This window comes from Lissotriton helveticus, chromosome 7 (assembly GCF_964261635.1).
Source record: "Lissotriton helveticus chromosome 7, aLisHel1.1, whole genome shotgun sequence".
Lineage (NCBI taxonomy): Eukaryota > Metazoa > Chordata > Amphibia > Caudata > Salamandridae > Lissotriton > Lissotriton helveticus.
In genome coordinates this window covers 457380611-457397803 of record NC_136068.1, presented here as the reverse complement: position 1 = coordinate 457397803, position 17193 = coordinate 457380611, and the positions used below count along the sequence as shown (strand labels likewise).

Here is a 17193-nt window from a genome sequence, read left to right as displayed (position 1 = left end):
AAACGAAGCATGAGGTTCTTGTGCCTTGCGTAGGAGTGGTGCAAGTTGGGCCATAGGGTGCCGGTAACGAACAGAGCTCAGTCACAACAACTTCCCAGGCAGTTAATCACTCGGAGTCAGTTCTATTACAGGAGAGGAGTAGCCGTAGAATAGTCCCAAGGAAGCCTAATTAATGTACCTTGTCTCCTCTTTAACTATATAGTTGGCTGTGGGCTTTGTGAACAACGCTGCTGGGGGTAGAAGTCTGACAAGCTTGACCTGGGCCCTGAGTGCAGATGGGTAATGTACATGCCAAGATTGTGTAAAGCGAGTTTTCCCTTCTGTAACAACAAAGTGAAGAAGCATTCTGTGAAACTGATAGTAATTTACCTCAAATGTGATGTACCTTTGATTGATCTGCACTGAATTGAGAAAAGTATTGAAGTTGATGTGATATATATGAAATCTGTACTGAACTAAAAGTGTACTGCTTTTGCCTAAGAAAAGAACAAAAGAGAATTTTTATAAAAGGTACTGGTATTTTTCTAAACTGGTGTAGCGTCTTTTATTTTTAGTGGTTAGTCATTGAGTTACTGTGAGTGGGTCCTGTAAGCACTTAACCAACGCCTTGGAGTTTAGCTGTTTCCCCTACTGTGCCAGGCTACCCTATGTAGTCTAGGATACCCTAGGTCTAACAGTGGGGTGGTGTGTCTGTGGGGTGGTGTGTGTGGGGTTGTGTGTGGGGTGGGGTGTGTGTGTGTGGGGCCCAAACCCACCATAGGTGGTTCGGGCTCGCTCGCTGCGCTTCCTCGCGTTACTGTGTCCCTGAACATTTTTTCACGAAAAGGGTGTGTCACCAACATGAAAAGTTTGGAAAGCTGTGCGCTACACGCTTGGCTGTCTTAATGATTAAAATGAGCCAATTGCGTGTGCAGCGCCATGCAATCATCGACCAATCCTTCAGAAATTGTTTGTCAGTAAGGAATAATCTAGGTGCATTCGTCACCAGTAATCCTGTCGTGCGCAGTTCCCACGAAGGTGCTCTGCCATTATAACACCATGAACTACAGTGCGTGAATGGGATTTTTTTAAGCCCAAGACTTTACCCCAATCCTCATCTCTATTGGTTACTGGTATAGGGAAGGTATCTAAAATGCTAGGATTTAAACCCAGTATAGTTTGCAGTTCGTTCTAACTGTACGATGAGTCGTAGTTCTCTGCCATTATGTTAGGTGGAGTGAGATATATAACAGCGGTGGCGCCCAGAGCAAGGAGTTAGCTGTGCCACAGTAAGCACAAAAAACGGAGCGAAGCACTCATGCACCTCTCATGAATGTGTGACCTATAACACTATTAGAGTCACTTTTATATTTTGACCCACAGCCGTAGCTGCACAAGAACAAAAAAACACATACTTGGGGGAGGGTCTTAGGCTATATTTTAAAGACCAGCATGGATACCTAGCCCTATAAATAACAACCAATAACAAAGAGAGTATCCACGGGTCTACAAAGAAAAATATATCCAATCTGTTGTACAACATGAAACAAACCACTCTGAATATAGAAAGAGATAGTCTATCCTCTTTGGATACCCATCAGTCATCAAACCTGGTGATATTCTTCCTCATCTGGGTTTCCACACACACATCACTCTGGGGTCCAATGGGTCCTATGGGTCCGATGGGACCATTTCAACCACAGGCTTTTCCGGGGAATTACAATAGCCAGCCTTTTTTAGGGTATGGCAGAGGCCGCTCCAGAGGGAGGAGGAGAAATCCACAAGCGCAGGAACACTGGAGCCCTCCATCTGCTCCGCGGACGCTGCGGAGCAGCAAGAAAATACCCTCGGGGCAACCGGGGACGAGTGCAGACTCGGACTAATTATGAATCTGAGTAGTAGAACTCTGAATACTGATGAAGAAGGGGTGTTGAATAAAGGTCTAGGATTCGTTACCACCACCAAGGGTGATGCTTTCCAAACCAATTGGGAATTGGCCAATTTCTTCCGCAAAATAAGACTCCACTTTTTCTTCATAAGTAAAGAGGAACCTATTGACGAACCTGATCACAACACAGGATTGAAGAATAAATCTACTTTCAATCCACCTACTCACCTGATTCCTCCAAATGTATTGACTTTTGAAGAGGCAGTGAGCAATGATATTGCGGATATCCTGGAGAAGGATCGCAAAACATTTTGAAATTTCTCGAATAAGGAGCAAGCAGCCCTGCGGAGCCTAATGTCTGATAAAGATATAACTATAAAGCCAGCAGATAAAGGCGGGGCTATAGTTATTCTTGACACAGAAACATACCGCTCTGAGTGTCTCAGACAACTGGGGGATAGAGTGGCATATCGCCCCCTTAAGGAAGATCCCACTGAAAAACTGAAAACAGAGATTGCGGTGATGGTAGAGGAGGCGAGTAATGAGGGCTGGATTACACAACAAGAGGCAATATTTTTACAGACAAAACATCCAGTTATGCCCTATTTTTATATATTGCCTAAAGTGCACAAAACCACCAGACCACCACCAGGACGCCCGATCATATCAGGGATTGGTTCTCTGTTAGAACCTTTGTCCACGTTTGTGGACTATTTCTTAAGACCCATTGTTAAGGAGATGCCTACCTTCGTTCAGGACACAAAGGATGTCCTCAGGTTGCTCCCTGAAGTTGAATACAATATGATGACGGATGTATTGGTCTAATTTGACGTGGAGTCATTATATGCATCTATTCCCCAGGATGCTACCCTGGATGCCATAGCTGAATTACTATCTGCGAGAGACTTGGACTCCATGACTCCAACACATTTCATCATGTCATGTGCCCAAATGGCGATGAAACAAAACTTTTTTAAGTTTCAAAACACCATATACCTCCAGACTGCAGGTACCAGTATGGGGAGCGTTTCTGCTCCCAGCCTGGCTAACCTGTACGTCCACGGTTTTGAACAGGAGCACGTCCTATCCACATCCAATCCCTTCAGAGACTCTATCCGTCTCTGGAGGCAATATATTGACAACATCTTGGTGGTGTGGAGAGGTGAAATATCAGAGATTAAGACATTTCTGGTCTGGCTCAATGGATGTAACAACTTTCTTAAGTTCACAATGGAAGCGAGCAAAGAGAAACTGGCGTTCCTGGACCTTCTAATCCTAGCAACACCTACTGGTCTTGAAACGGAGTTGTATACCAAACCTATGGCAAGAAATTTTTTGCTTAGATATGATAGCTACCATCCACAATCATTAAAAGACAACTTACAGTATGGTCAGTTTTTCAGGCTGCGAAGAAACTGTTCTACAATGAATAGTTTCAAGAAACATTCTGATATGTTGGCATCAAACTTACAAGCAAGAAATTACCCTAAACGCTTGATAAAACGCTCAGTGAGACGAGCCAGAAACAATCATAGGGAGGCGCTATTGGAATTACCCAGTCAAAAGGATGAGATATCCAAACTCACCTTTGTTAACACATTCAGCACCGTCTCTAATGCCATCAAGAAGAGCGTACGGAAACATTGGAAGACTCTGAACATTGGAGCAGAGAAAATTCCTGAACCTTTGTTTGCCTTTAAAAGAAGTACACATTTACGTGACCAGCTGGTTCATACCAGACCCAGGGACACTCATGAATCACATCAAGATACCTTGTGGCGGCTGCCACCAGTTGAGGGTCATTTCCCTTGTGGTACGTGTTTTGTGTGCCCAGAGACGGTTGAATCTAAATCAGTAGACATAGGGACCAACAAACCCTGGTTGCAGAAAAAATTCACAAACTGCAATAGTGAGAAAGTAATTTACTTAATAACTTGTCCCTGTAAGCTCAACTACGTGGGCATAACGACACAAAAAGTCAAACAAAGAATAATGGAACATAGAAGTACCATAAGGTGCAAAAGACAAGCCACCAAATTAACCAATCACTTTCTGGAAATCAATCATCGTCCAACAGATTTTATCTGGACGGTATTAGAAAAACCGTACATTCCAGAACACATAACTGATGTTTCCGAATCCCTACTCCTGAAGAAACAGAAATGGGTTTTGAAATTGAAAAATGACAAGATTGGCCTTAATGATGCCATACACTGGACACTTTTGTAGTGCAGATAGTACCACATTAAATAAGTAATTGGGGATAAGAGTAAGATTCTAATGTACACATAGGGGGACTGTCTATTAATCTGTCGCCTAGCCCCTTCCTCTGCATTAACATGTAGGGTCCTTCATTATTGCCACCCTATTTTAATTAAGTTAGAATTGAAGAGAACCTAGTAATTGCCCTAACTCCTTATTGTAGTAGATGACCAACATAATACTGTTGATTTTAAAACTACTGTTCTAATATGGCTCCCACTAGTAGAAATCTAATCACAGCAAAGTCGTAGTCTAGGTCAGACACGGATTGCACACAGCTATCCAGCATGTAACACCAAGTTTAGTACTGTGAAGAAGATTCCGCCCTTTGACAGCTGTTCATGCACTAGCAGACCAGGCACGATTATATTATGGCCAATAAATGATATGGCTTTAATGCTTCGTTCTCTAATAAAAGAGTAGTGTTTTGATCATGGCTTTCAAGGAAGTAAGAAACTGACATGTTTGCCTGTGGCATTCTTCACTATTTTACACGGTATTATTCATCTTACCACGCATTAAAGGGGCTCTTTTTAGAGAAATCCCCACTAGAACTACATTACCCAGCAGTCAAGGCGACACGTGGTGATGACGTCACGCCATCAACAATTAGATCATTATTTCAACATGGCCACTACCGCTAACCGGCACCTTCCCGACGGCTTAGCTTTCCGCCGAGAAGTACCGACGGAGAGGTAAGCTAACTGAGCCTTGCAGGGTTCATGTGTTATGGCTGAGACTCACCCGAGACTGGCTGTTGCGGGATGAGTTGTTTCCGGATGAAAATTGGTAGTAGCCGATCCTCGTATTGAATGCAATCTAGCCCTCGGTGCCTGAGAGGGGTATTGTGAGAGTTTTCGCTGGTGTTTGCGTGATTTGTTATGCTTTGTTGTGGGCCAGGAACAGATGGAGACCACGACTGGTAGTTTACTAATGGTATTGTCTGCTGCCTTGCACGATTTTCAGGAGCAGATAAAAATAGACCCGATCGGGCGTAAATAAAAGTAAAGCAGTTTATATTGGCACATTCCTCTATGAGAAGACAGTTCTGTTTTCTCTAGGAGTGTTTAAAGCTCAGTACTCTATTCATACTGGAGACTCTAGGTACGATGTGAATAGAGATTTTTTGGTAGTTCCTCCCCAAGATGTTATATTGTATGCAATGTGCCACAAAGTAGATATTCTAATACCTAACAAGACAAGACAATCTTAGCATACAATATCTATGAGATGACGAGCTGACAGCGGTGGGGCACACGGGGTGTGTCTGTGTAGCAAGTGTGCACTTTGTAAGATGTGTTGGTAGGAGGAGGAACCTCAATATGATGTTTGGTTTCTCTCTCCTATCCAGAGCGGTGCTTCATGTTTATCCTGAGCCGTTGCCAGGTAGGGTGAGGCAGCTCCCTTTGAACTATAAGGTGAGAACCCTGAATGAGACGTCCGATAAAAGGGCGCTGTTGGTAGGCATATATTGCTCAGAATTGCCACTACACCTTTTTTCAAAATATGTTTCTATAATATTATCTGTATCTGTTGTAATCATTGTACATTCCACACTGAAAGATGACATTTTGCTCTCTCGTAGACATCGTCTGTCAAAGGATGGTTCATGAGGAAGGACTTGTTCATACCACAAATTGGGTGACTATGGTGGTATCAATGTGAACCATTTGGTTATTTGTTTTTATATACACTTATAATTTGTTTATAGCAGTTGCATCTCAAGATTAGGTCCTGAAGAAAGCACGGTTAGATGTTGTTAACCAATTGTGCTGAAACATGTTGACCATGTTAAGATCCTAGATAGGTAATTGTTAAACACTATCTTTGCACTGTTTTTTAGCTTGTACTATGAGACACATCAATAAAGTTAGGGGTCTCATAGATCAATTTTAACATTTCTCACTTTTTCCCACTTGAGCACTGCACTATAAATCCCACTGATCGCCATTTGACTCATCAGGTAAGAACTCACTCTAGCTTAGAGATCACACACTCGGGTGTATTTTGGGCTGCAAGCTATTCTATAGCCCGTATAATCCCCAGAGTGAAGTGTGTGTGGAAACCCAGATGAGGAAGAATATCACCAGGTTTGGTGACGGATATGTATCCAAAGAGGATAGACTATCTCTTTCTATATTCAGAGTGGTTTGTTTCATGTTGTACAACAGATTGGATATATTTTTCTTTGTAGACCCGTGGATACTCTCTTTGTTATAGGTTGTTATTTATAGGGATAGGTATCCATGTTGGTCTTTAAAATATAGCCTTAGACCCTCCCCCAAGTATGTGTTTTTTTGTGTTTTTTTTTCTTTTCTGTTTGCTGCCATGCAAAAGTTGGGTATCCCCATTGGTTTTTTAAATGTTGTTCGCTTGCTATATTTTAATCCCGTCGCACGTCTTAAAATAAACGGTGTGATTACATCTCAGTTTGTTTTAACATGGGGTACCAGGCAGGGGTGCCCACTTTCACCCCTGCTATTTATAATAGCTATGGATCCACTTGCTCGTCACATTCAGGAACGGCATTTACACTGTGGATTGCAGTTACATACAGGCCCACTGATTGCATCATTTTACGCAGCAGATGCAATGCTGTTTGTGCGCAAACCTTCTGATAATCTGCCCCCTCTTTTGCGGGAGGTGGTCCGCTTTGGAGTGCACTCAGGCTTGGTCATCAATTGGACCACGTCCAAAATATTCTCATTGACCCCTGCCACCTTTCCGGGAGATCTTGAATTTCCCTTGCGATGGTGCACTGATCCTCCTAAGTATCTGGGCATCTATTTACTTTGTAGTGCCCCTGATGTCATCCATTTCAATTATGGCCCCGCGATTGTCCGTCTTGAGACACAACTCAATAAATGGACGAAACTTCCACTGTCTGTCGCGGGTAGGATTGCTATCATAAAAATACTGGTCTTACCACAGTTTTTATACCTTTTTTTAAATATCCCCGTTCCTTTAACGGTGACTTTTTTGTATACACTCCGGTGACTTCGCATACGACTAGTCTGAGCGGGCAAACAACCACGAGTGAACTGGGCCACATTGACCATGCCATTCGAACATGGGGGATTTGGGCCCCCCAACTTTTATTTATACTACCTGGTAGCCCAAGTCCACTTTATGTATTATTGGTATCACCCAGATGCCTGACTTTAGTATCTTAAACCTGACAGATCACAGATATATCCCCACTCATTAACGACGTTATAGCCCCTAGACCTTCCATGATGTCCCACAGAAATTCAAACAGTACCCACGACATGTTGGGCATGGACCAAATTGAGGAAGTATCTACAATATAAATCTCTATACTCTCCACATTTACCACTAGCAGATAACCTGTGGATACCCCCTACCATGGAAACGCTCACTAAGAGAACACTACTTAAACATAGACTTTTAAAAATGGGTGACTTGTTTTGTGACTCCAGACCATGCTTGATCGCCGAAATAGCCGTATGTGGTGCCGCCATACACATGGATCATTTTTGCTCCATAAAATTTGTGGCTCTTTATTGAAGATTTTACCAGAAGCTTCGACTGAACCGGATGACTTTCCTACACTCACACTTTTTATAAACTCGCCCGATAATGCTCATTTAGTATCATGCATTTACCACTTGTTGCTCTACCTACGCCCACCTGTGGGCTCTAAAGCACGCTCATCCTGGGAGCAGGATCTAGATATCACTATCACCAACGACATATGGCAATACTGTTGTTCTCAGACGCGTTATGTCTCTAGTAACTACAGACATAAACTGTTACATTTTAAATATCTTCATAGAGTTTAGGTAACTCCCAAACTATTATCAAAAATGAACACAACAGTATCGAGTGCATGTCAGAGATGTGGTACTCCTGAGGTAGACTTTCCACACCTTGCATGGTACTGTGCACCTTTGAACACATACTGGGAGGAAGTTTTTCCGCATCTGTCCATCATGGTGGAACAAACTATAACCCCCCCCCCAAAACATTGACTGCCCTTTTGCGATATGTCAAGCCACTCAAGAGAAGCATTAGAACATTCTCAGCAATTGCCTTATTGATAGTTAAGCAACAGGTTTTATTACACTGGGGCAGAACGCAAATACTGTCAGTGCGGGTACGGCTCTGTGACCTCACTTACTGTGATACTATGAGTGACATATATGCCACACTTCTACCCGTCACTTCACGCCCCTGCGATATTTGGTAACCACTCAAAAGGTATTTACAAGCCCACTCCATAGACAGCGAATGAAATGGGCACACCTAGACGTAGGTAGTATGTAACTATCAACAGAACCAGGAAATAGGCGCCGCCTGAAAGACTCCCACTATGACAAATGTCTACGAGTGCCTAACTGTAATGATATTATGATTGTATACTGGAATATTACTGTACTGTAATTATTACTAGATTCTCTTTTTGTATGCTGCTCCTCTGTAATTGTTTCCTGTGTTGTTTGCAAGAGAATGTTCTCTATCATACATAACATACATAACAACGCATCTGGTCCCGCAGTTGCTGGCCCCTGCTTGGTTGTATTGTTTCTTGCAAAAGAATGTAATAAAAAAAAGATTTAAAAAAAAATAAAGATCTTACGGATACTGTGAAGTCCGAAGACTGAGACTTTTTGGGTGAAGACATTAAACTCATTAAAGGTTTTGAACCTCTTTGAATAACTATCAAATCAAAAGCTGAATACCCTAGGACAGCACAATTTAACTTCATTTCTGAAACGATAACTGGAATTGCTCCAGTGATTGAGTCAATGATACAGTAAGGCATCCTGAAAGAGATGAGGGGTAGTCCAGTTAATTCACCCATTATGGACATGCAGAAACGAAATGGTAAATATGGTAAATATTGGATCATGCGGCACTTGAGGAAAATTAATAATATTGTTGTTCCCTGTTGTCGTGTGGTACAGAATCCAGCTGTAATTACCATGTGAAGCCTGGTGGCTTATTGACTTATGCCAGGCTTTCTTCTCCATTACCTTGCACAAAGAAAGACAATTCCGTTTTTCCTTTAGATTTGAAGATAGAGTTTTGCAATGGTGTAGAGTCCCTCCAGGGTATACAGAGGGCCCCTCAATTTTTAATAAGATCTTAAAGAAGAACCTTGAATCTGCTCTGTAACTCAGTTCTTGTGCAATTAATTGATGACCTTTTGGTGGCATCAGAATCACAAGAAGCATGTAGAAAGAATACTATTGCCTTTTTGTACCACTTGGCGGAAAATGTACACAAGGTATCCCTGAGCAAGTTGCTGTACTGTCAGAAATAAGTCCTTTACTTGGGACATCATATTGAGGAAGGAGTGAGGTAGATGTCATAAAAGAGGATATTTGCTATTTTAAAAATGAATCCACCCACTACGCAATGAGAAGTCAGGATTTTCTTGGGAATGGGAGGCTACTGTAGACAGTGGATACCTAACTTTTCCTTAGTGGCAAATCTCTACAGAGATTAGTGCACAAGGATGTTTCTGATCCGCTACCATGGGACAATGACTGTTTGATTGCATTCCTAGAGCAGAGAAAAAGTCTGTTGTGCCCTGACACTGGAAATGCCAAACTATACCAAAGCTTGTACACTCTTTTGCAGTGAGTGGGAGGGATGCACTCTCTCAGTGCTTACACAAATGCATGGATATGTACGAAGACCTGAGACATATTTCTATATCTCTTGATCCTGAAGCCCCAGGACTGCCCGGCTGTCTTAACATTGTCACGGCAGTAGGTGTCAGCATTGAAAGGTGCAAGAGTATAGTTATGGGGCATCCTCTAACAGTGATAGTCCCTGTTAGAAATTTGGTTTCTGCTTTGCAGATGTATGGACCCTGTCCAATCAGGAACCACAATCCTAGTCAGGGTAAACCACAAACTGTATTTAAGCTGTGCTTACCCCCTGTTAGCTTTGGCACAGGGCAGCCAAGCTTCAGTTAAGAGGCACGGAGTAAAGTATTTGTGCAGCAATACAGACAGAAAAACAGTGAAAACACCAGACAAAAAGAGACCACACCTGGTTAAAAAATAGAGCTTAATTTATTTAACGATACCAAAGGGGATGTTGGACGGAGTGCTTGAGCAAATCAAACACTCACCCCAAGTCAGTCGGGCTGGACTGTTCCCATGAGGCACAGGGTCAGACTGATTTGCATATGGCCATGTCTGAACTGGGGTGGTGGAGTGAGCTAAAGAATGGTGATGGATTAAACCCAGATCAGTTGACTGGGGGTGAGTGTTTGATTTGCTCAAACGCTCCGTCCATCATACCCTTTGGTATCACTTTGTTCGCCCTAAGTTGGCAGGGTATGCCCAGACGTGGGTCCCTTGCTCACTTTGCCACAGGATTCAAGATATCCTGGCTGATGAGGGTTATGAACCCGAAACCGGTCCCAGGATGCTTGTTTCGGGTCCAGGGTAGACATGGCTTGGCAGTTCGGGCTGGACTGTTCCCATGAGGCACAGGGTCAGACTGATTTGCATATGGCCATGTCTGAACTGGGGTGGTGGAGTGAGGTAAAGAATGGTGATGGATTAAACCCAGATCAGTTGATTGGGGGTGATTGTTTGATTTGCTCAAACGCTCCGTCCATCATCCCCTTTGGTATCGCTTAATTTATTTAACAGCAGACCGTGATTTTTAACAGGTCGGATACAGAGACAAGGCTTGGCCCGCTGCAAAGTACCTTGGTTGCATCATCGACAGGATGTGGCATGCAGACGAGGCGATGCATCGTTGTTAATCCACCAATGAAGAGAATGTGGCAGTTCCAAGCTGCGCAGTGGCCATGATGCATCAAGAATGGAGTTGATGCACATCGCAGTCGGTGATGCTTCAGTGTCGATTCTCACAACAGCGGCGATGCGTCCGCAGTGGAGGAGATACGTCAAATCCAAGTCCTTGCGTCAACAGTGATGAGTGGATTCTGTTGGCACTTCAAACCCACTTCCAAAGTCCCAGGACTGGGTTGGCACTACTTGGCAGGGCAGCTTCACAGATGACAGAGTCCAAGTGATGTAGGAGGTGATCTGTAAGTCTTTTATGTCCCTGAAACTTCAATCAGTAGGCAAGCCCATGGAGTCACTCTGGTTCGTTGTTCAAGTGATGTGAATCCAGTCCTTCTTACCCACGTGGGGAGGGCAGGAAGCAGCAGGTAAACACAGGAAGAAAGCAGTTCTTCAAGTTCAGCAGTCCGGCAGAGTGGCAGTCCTTCAGTAGCACAGCAGGACTTCTTCCTGGTAGAGTATATACAGGTCCAGTAGTGTACTAAAGTAGTTCTGTCAGAGGTCCAGTACTTATTCCCAATTGTGATTTTTAAGTGGGGTAGACTTGAAAGACATGGCTTTGAAGTGCACAGAATCCCTTGCCATCCTGCCCTGGCTCCAGACTCACTACCGGGGGGTATGCAGCCTTTTATGGGTGGACAGGACACAGCATATTCAGGTGTAGGTGTGAGGCTGTGCCCAACTCCTCCCTCCCATCTCCCAAGATGGCCCATCAAGTCACACCTAACCTCCCTTTGTGTGTGGCTATCTAGAGGTAATACACAAAGCCCTCTGTCACCCGCACCAGACTGAACAGAGGCAGGCAGCAGATACCAAATGGCTAAAGTAAGAAAATGGTATATTTCTAAATGTGGTATTTTCAGAATGGCAATTTAAAATCCGACTTTACCATAAATTGTAATTCATCATTTCGTGGAAAGCGGAAGCGATAGACGTGGACACACCGCATCTTTATGATTTGACCGATGCGCCATAAGTAGGGGTTAGTAGCTGCGGAAAACCAACAAAGTTATCACCGGCTCTGATACACCCATTTTTGCGCGATACTATCGAGACATCGTGCACAAACCCTTTGTGCCTAGAGACATCGTGCACAAACCCTTTGTGCTTAGAGTGAACGATTAGTCGTCTGAGCTGGATGCCTCTAGCCAGATTTAAAACCACCACGATACAATATTTCACTTTTTAGAAATCGTCGAGGATAATTATATCCCAAACTTGAAGATATCGGTCTTCCGCTTTCCCACATTAATAAGAAACAACTTGAAAATAATGATGCTCAAGAGACCATTTTTGATAGTGTGAACCTTATTCACCTACCCTATATATATATAGCAGCCAAATTACGTGTTCATCATACGAAAAATCTTTTTAATATAAGAAATATGATGGTTACAGTCCTGATGAAGGCATAGTGTGTATGTCGAAACGCGTCGACAGGAGACCATCAATTCTTTAAATAATAATTTTTACTGTGACAACATATGTATTAGTACAATGTTATTTTATCAATTTGGATCAATGTATTGATTTTTATTATATGTCTTTATCATATTAAACATATATTTTTTCATATTGAATTAGTTGTGTGTTTGCTATTGTCTATTGTGCCACTTCTTTATATTGTATGCCTGGGATTGTTATCTCACATATATTGTTTGCCCTGTCCCAGGATACTTATCCACAACAGGGGGTCCTTGCTTTTTTCATAATGTGAGTTCAGAGACACCAAACTCAAAAAGTCTTTCTCTTCACAATTATAAATTAAACGTAAAAAATGTAATAAGGTAATCCCAATGTTATCCTATGGGAGGGATAGGCCTTGGAGTAGTGAAAAACAAATTGAAGACGTTTTCCTATTAGGACACGTAAAACATAAACGTGCATGTCCTACCTTTTAAATACACTGTACCTTGCCTTTGGGCTGTCCAGGGCCTACCTTAGGGGTGGCTTATATGTATTAAAGAGGAAGGTTTGGGCCTGGCAAGAGGTTTAACTTACCAAGTTATTATGACAGTTTAAAACGGAACATACAGGCTCTGCAGTGGCAAGCCTGAGACATGTTTAAAGGGCTACTTAAGTGGGTGGCACACTCAGTGCTGCAGCCCACAAGTAGCATTTAATTCACAGTCTCTGGGCACATGAAGTGCACTTTGCTAGGGACTTATAAGTAAATTAAATATACCAATTGTTGATGAGCCAATGTTACCATGTTTCAGGGGGACAGCACAAGCTCTTTAGCACTGAACAGTAGTGATAAAGAGCCCAGACTCCTAAAACCAACAAAACGAATTCAGCAAAAAGGGAAGCCGGAAGGCAAAATGTCTGGGGGTGACTCTACAGAAAGTACCTTTTCCAACAAGCCCTCATTCATTGAAGATCTGGCCACACCCAAACCCAGCATTTGACAAATACCTTATTAACAAAGTACGAATAACATATTGGCTGATGAAAATATCCCTCTAAAGAGGTGCTCATTGCTATATTCTGCCACATTCTTATCATTGATAGAGAATGAAATGGTTGATGGGGAGTTTGAGCACAGTTGCCTGGATGTTACGTAATTGTGCACCATGCCAAGACACGATATTAAAGTTGAACCTGTCCAAGAGTCTGAATATATTTTGTTCGTAGATTGCTCCTGCCTGAGGGATGATGGGGGAACTTGAGAGCTGCGTGCATCGTCTGCACAGTCAAAGGTGTAGTGGAAGCCTCATGACTCTGTGGTGTTACTTCTGCACAAGTGGCTCAGTTAGTCGTTCTTACGAGAGCTTACAGTGTCTCAGAACAATTGAGGGTGACTATTTTCCTTGACAGTCAGTATGGCTTTGGTGTCATCTCTGATTTTGGACAGTTGTGGTCACAAAGGAGGTTTATGACCTCTTCAGCATCCCCCATAAGGAATGAGGAGTATGTTATGAGATTATCGAGGTACCACAGTTGCCTCAAGAAATCGCAGTGTTTAAATGTGCACTGTACAAAAGTGGAAATTATTGCGACAACTGGTAACCCGTATGCTGACAAAGTGACTCTATACTGCACTCATGGCTCCGGTGCATTTAATGGAGAATACAGAAATGAATCTGAAGATGAGACTGTAGGAGGCTGGTTTAATATATGGTGCACACTTATTTAAGTAAAGCACCTTGCACTAATACAGACAACCTTTATGGTGAGTTAGTGGTTTTAGACAACCATAGAAAGCTGATAAGTGGTAGCTGAGGCAAGCAGCCTTCAGTCTAAGTCAAGAAGGAATATTAAGCTGCTTTTTTTTACCAGATCTAATCATGTAGTGTAGTTAAAAATATGTCTATTTATTACACAACACTCACATATTGATATAGCTTCTACCCGTAGCTATCAACACAAATACACACAATACTTCAATTGTAAACAGGTTAGTAAGCACAATGCACCATGGTCTCCAGGGGGAGACCAAACCATATACTATGAAAGTGGAATGCAAACTGCGACCAAAGTCTGGACTTGTACCAGAAGACTCAGAAGAGCTGGGGAGACTAAGAACCTACCAAGGTAAGTACCACGGAACCCCACAGAGGATGTGTGCAGAGTGGAAACAAGGCTACGTACTCAATGGAAGTCACCAAGAAAGTCGCAGTTGCAGTTTTGAAGAAGAATGAGCCTTCCCAGTGGACCCTGAAGAAACCCCTTGGAAGATAGAAGGTTGGAGATTCACCCCATCTGTGGATACCCCAGGAACCAGGATACCTACACAAAGGAAACCGAGTGCATAGGTGCAAAGTGACATCGGAAACCGCTGTAAACCACAATGGAGGACTTCAGAAAATATGCAGCTGGTGAAGACTGTGCAAGAGTCCGGTGGAATCCAAGGGTGGATTCTTGAAGAGATGGACCTGCAAGCAGAGGGTACAAAGTCTATGCCACTCTGAGGTGACCAGGAAGAGCAATAACCACCAATGACGGAAGATGCAGGAGTGATGACTGTGACCTTGTTGCTGCAGCTGTGAGGACCAGGCAACGCTGAGGAAGACCAGGAGCAGTTCACAAGCTGTCCCACGATGGAAGTTGAGAAACAGGGGTCAGTGATAGGGTGCTTCCGCCAACAAGCCTTGGCTGCAGCAACAGACATGGAAAACGATGAAGGAGCAACGTTGAGACCAGCAAGGTCCAGGGGACTCGCCAAGTGCTGGAGAATCAGAGCACGCCTAAGCAAGCAGGGGAGCCCACTGCAGCAAGAGAAGACCCTCGAGACGACCCACAGGCTGGAGGCATAGGATACGTAAGAGAACCTCGAGCAGACCACCAAAGATGAAGGCCCACAGTGCAGAGGATGTGGTGAGGATGAAGATCTTGACAGGAAGAGATGCTGGGGGCTGGAGCTCGTTGCTGCTTGAAGATCTCTGGAGTGCAGAGCCAAGAAGCCTTGGTAATGCCAAGTCAACGTGGTGCACAGGGGTTTGGTCCCAACAGCTCTGACGAGGTTTACTGGCCTCAAAATTGCTGAGAGGAAAGGTCAGGCCTCAAGGGAGTTGTAGAACCACTACCTTTGTTGTTGAGCCTTTCGAAGTCTGTGGGAGAAGCAGATCGGCCAGGTTTGTTGTGGTGCCTGCAGATGCAGGGGAGTTACTCCTGCCCTCCAAGGGAAGTGTCCTTGATGCCCACAGATCTATTGAAGATCCTGAAGAAGCAGGGACACAGACGACAAAGAAGACTAGCAGAACAGAGAAACCAGGAGAAGCAGGATTCTTTCCTGATGCAATCTTGGCCCCAGGCGAAATTCAGCAATTCAAAGTGTCCAGACGGTCGAAGAGTGATGTGCTTGCAGGATTGAGTCTTGTTCCACAATGAATCTGGGGACCCACAGGTAAGCCCTTTTATACCCTAAGAAAGGGGTTAGGGCATCTCTGGGGTCCCTCCCATAGGAGGGGCTGGACAGAGGGGAGGATACTCCTATGTGCTTTGTCAAGTTTCGTGCGAGAGCGGGAGCCAAGGGATCCTGCAACCAGTTCTAACTAGAGTATGCGAGGAGGGCAACAAATGTGCCCTCCAAAGCAGTCTGAAGGCGCTGACAAGTGCCCCCACCAAAGCCAAATACATTAAGTCCTGTATGGGAGGCGGTCACACCTCCCTGTGACAGGAAACCTATTTTTCTACCTTCCCCTGTGCAAGCTCAAATCAGCAGCAGTGGGGCAGAATCCAGTCTGTGGATGGCAGCAGCACTTGCTTGCTAGCAGACCCTGAAAGGTTGTTACCGGGTGTACTGGGGACTTCCCGGAGGAACCCCCCAGGACATGGAATCATACCTCCAACACCGGTAACGGTGTCGGGGTATGATTCCAACATGTTCGATATTAAACATGCCCAGATTCGGTACAGCTACTATATAGTTAGCCATCGCGTAATGACACATGACCACTATATTAATCAAAATGGCTGGCCACACTTACAAGCCTTGAGAATCAACTCCGGGGTTTGTAGGGGCTGTCCAGCTGATGCAGGGCACTCTCACACTTATAACCCAGAATCCTGCCGTCAGGCGTGAAAGGCCTGCCTGAGGGGTGACTTCTAGGTTTTAAGTGTAGTGACCTCAGATATAACAAAACTTATATCTGTTGTAAGTGGTGCTAGCATCAGCTTACACAGGCTGCAATTGCAGGCCTGTAATCACAGTTTGAGTGGTCTCTGATGAGTGGCATAATACATGCTGCAGCCCATGGGAGACCCCTGGTATACCTATGCCCTTGGTACCTTAGTACCATACACTAGAGACTCACCAGAGTACACGAGTAGCCAATTGTGGCGGCACCAAAGTACTTAACATATCAAATCTAGGGAGGAAGCACAGTGGCTGGGGTCCAGATTTGCAGGATCTCAGCCAGGCTACTCAAAAAAACATTCTGACACCAGCAAAAAGTGGGATTAACCATGAAAGCAGATCCTACTTTCCTACAGAGACCAACTTAACTCTTTTGTTGACTGTAGCTAATACTAGAGAGGTGGCAAAAAGGTTGTAGGAGGAAGTGCCAGAGACTGAACAGAAGGGTTGGAACAGAGCATATTGTGTTAAAAATTAGATGAGATTTGGATGTCCACAGATGGAAGACCTGTGTTGCCCAATAATCTTTTGTCCCCGATGGCTAGACATGTTCATGTTCCTACACACATAGGGAGAGATGGAATGGTTAGGTTGTTTTGACATAATTGGTTCAATCCTGGGTTCAGGTTGATGGCTGAGAATGTATGCCAGCGATGTGTTGTGTCTCAGCAGATCAATCTAGAAAGAAGGGC

General features: G+C 43.9%; 1 protein-coding gene across 3 annotated transcripts in view; it reads left to right on the top strand.

Annotated features, from left to right (window-relative positions):
• Positions 1-17193, top strand: part of LOC144766815 (uncharacterized) — a 502863-nt gene that overhangs the window by 174407 nt on the left and 311263 nt on the right. The gene's annotated exons all lie outside the window — the stretch shown is intronic.